Genomic DNA, 3,522 nt, shown 5'->3' with positions numbered 1-3,522 from the left:
TATGCAGTGGTGTGATTTAGTTATCTGTGCCCATGATGATATTTTTGTGCAGCGAGTTTACAGAGATAGCAGTGTATTAGAAGAGGTGAAAAGGAGGTGTCACATGTTTTTCTTTAACACTTACATGCCAAAATACCTCTCTATGCCCAAGCAATAGAAAATCATAATGAACTCATGAACAATTAAAACAATTTCAAATTATTCTGTCAATTGTATTACTATTGTATTCATTTCATTTTTACAAATACAGTAAAAGTTAAGAAATACATAATGTTGTATTGTGTTGTCAATTTTACATATAAAAGTGAAAGCATTTTATACTATTTATCATATTGCACTGTACCTTAACATTGCAGCCAATATTTACAGACTAGCATGACCTAAAGCAGGGGTCGGCAAGCTTTTTGACTCGGAGCCACAAAAGCAAAATAATTGGAAATTTATTTCAGTGACGATGACATGTCACTCAAGCGAACCGAAACTAAATACTGGACATTTGTGAAATTCCACCCGAACATTTTTTAAGTCTCAAAAATAATATACGTTAATTAAATACTCATTAATTCTATTCAAAAGCTTAGCTGCATGCGGCTCTGGAGCCGCGGCTTGCCGACCCCTGACCTTAAAGGGATCATTTTAAGGTTGGAGAAAATATAAAATAATAATAAATCACCATCATTCATATTACATCATCTGTCTAATTCTGGATTGAGATTAGCCATTGTTTGCCCAGGCTTTTACCAAGGGGCCATTTTGATAATTCACCAAAAGACAGGCAACAGTAAAAAATTTGGTTTATGCTCCCTGTGATTGAAAGGGGGATCACTGTGCTGAATATTTTATGTTCTTTGACTCTGCGAATCACACGCTCAACATGGACTCTCAGTCTTGCAATGGACTGTGACGTTCTGATCTCTGACCTAGACAGTTGAGCTCTCTTTGACAGAAACGTGGGTATGTGGACTTTGCATGGAACGCAGTCTTCAACAAGGAAACCCTTGTCCACCATGATGGCCATAGATGGGTCAAGGAGGGCCACAATGCCAGACTGCTTTAAGATCTCTTTATCACTGATAGCACCTTGATAAAGAGAAGACACAAAGGTCACTGCGCCATGAGGGGCTATCCCAATCAACCCTTTGAATGTACAGTGTGATTTATAAGTGGAAAACACTTCACTCTGGAGGAGAAGGGAATTTGGAGTTTGACATCTCAGTTCTGTGCAATCTAAAATTATTTGAGTGTCAGCATAGTCCTGAAACACATCTGGGAGGTGAGTTTTCACAGTGTCCACATCTAACCAAATAGAAACAGCTCCCAATACAGTATAAAGCAAGTTGGCCCAGGTGTTAATAATACGACTAACAGTTGACCGATGTATTCTAAATCTGTGGGCCAAATCCTTTTGCATCAGTCCCAATGACAGGTAGTTCATGAAGAGAAAAAACTCATCAATTGGTTGAAGAACCTGGGGAAAAAATACATTATCCTATTGTCATATTACATTATGACTATCAAAACTTCTTTTGATGTAAAGATTAATTTGAAAATGATGACATAACATGCTTTGTATGGACAAGACGAAAACATTTACCGTTGCACTGGCAGAGTGAGGGACCTGATCAGTCTTCTCAACAGTCTGTGCTCTTGTAACCCGTATGATGTGGGTGGCTGGCTCTATTTGCTTCCAAAAGCCCATGAGGTGGGCATGGCTTGCAAATCTGTGGAATATAAAAGTTATATATAAAGTTATATAATGGCTAATTCATTCACAATGTATTTCAGACACCAGAGAAGGCCCATCCGTGTACTGTGTCCTGCCATATTTTTTATTTACCTGGTAAAGAATCGTATGTCATCATCAGAGGCAGAAAACCGCTCCAAACAGAACTTGCTGCTGACAGTTAAGTCTTCGATTTGTTTTCGGAGCCTTGGTATCTCCTCGCGTAGCTCTTCATTTTCATTGAGGGAGAGATCAAGAGCAGCAGGCTCATTACTGACGCAGTAGTCATGTTCATGACACGGTAAGGGGTCATCATCATCATGGTCAGTCTGCATCTCTGTTAGATCAGTGTTGGGTGGACGCTCTGTTCTTTCCCATACTCCAGGTCGTGGAGTTGGAATAGTATAGTTATTCCATTGAAATAGCACAGGAAAAGCTCCAGGTCGCAGTCGTCGTCGTCCAGTAGGATTGGGAGGTTCGAGCAGCGATAAAATATCGCAAACACACACGGGAAGTACTCGTGATAATAAAATGATCTCTCCTGATCTTAACCACCCATTGTTTCTGCAGTTCTGAGTCCTTTGGAAAGGTGTGGAAGCTCAGGTAGGAATTACACCTTGTCGATGCTGTGCACAATGGTACACAGCAGTGGTGGTTGGACCTGCTGTCTGTACGTTGTTGAAACGATACTTTTTTTTGTTTAACTGTCATGTTTAGGACACGTAAACGGACAGGAGATGAAGGAAACTTCCAAGTAAATAACGGTAAATATGCTCGTTACAAGACTGGTGAGGTGAATAGCTAGCACAGTGTACGCTTTCAATGGCTACCGGATGTCAACAACCATCCTAAACTTTTAGCAGAAATTACGTCACTTAACAGCGTGCACTTATGCCATTGTCCCCTGATTGTCCTCAGGTATTATTGTTTGTGTGTATTTGTAACTTTCCATATTCCCCAGTAATTGTTCTAGGTAAAGACACTCTTGAACAGTAGAAGCAAGTGCCATATACTCTGCTTCGCATGTGGAAAGTGCAACAGTAGGTTGCTTCTTCGTCTTCCATGAAATAAGTGCGCTGTTCTCACTTAGGCTCACACAGTATCCTGTTGTACTGCGGCGATCACTGGTATCAGCCGCCCAGTCTGCATCGCTGTAGGCTTGTATACCAAGATTCTCAGTGTAGTTTCTCCTAAAGGTTAAACCTTTGTTTGATGTACCTTTAAGGTATCGCAGGACATGTTTCACAGTGACCCATTGCTCCTGTGTAGGCTCAGCTAGGTACTGTGACAGCCTGCTCACCACAAAACTCAGATCAGGCCTAGTGCAGGTTGTCAGGTATATCAGACTGCCCACGGCCTCTCTGTACATTCTGATGTCTGTCATTTTAACTGCATCATCACTGTATTCAAGCTTTTGCTCACAAGGAGTTTCTCTTACCCTACATTCTGACATGTTAAAACGCTGTAGAGTTTTGTTCGTGTACTTTTCTTGTGACATCACCCTATTATGCAGAAGCGCCCCCTAGTGGGCCCGCCGGCGGGCCCAGCTCCTTTACGGCGATATAAAACATATTAAACATTAATGAATCTCCGAACAAAAGCGCTTAAATCAAAATTTCCTATCCCATCTACATGCCTACCGAGTTTCAGCCGTCTACGTGCAGCCGATCGCGAGATATCCGGCTTTGAAGTTGACCACAAAAGTGCACCCCGCGGGGGGGTCTCCCGACATATCCGTTTACAAAACATATTTATGTTGTGAAATGTCTTAATGTTTTGTCACCTAAAAATCGTTTACT

Source organism: Brachyhypopomus gauderio, unplaced genomic scaffold (genome assembly GCF_052324685.1).
Source record: "Brachyhypopomus gauderio isolate BG-103 unplaced genomic scaffold, BGAUD_0.2 sc34, whole genome shotgun sequence".
Taxonomy (NCBI): Eukaryota; Metazoa; Chordata; class Actinopteri; order Gymnotiformes; family Hypopomidae; genus Brachyhypopomus; species Brachyhypopomus gauderio.
This window is presented reverse-complemented; position numbering follows the sequence as displayed.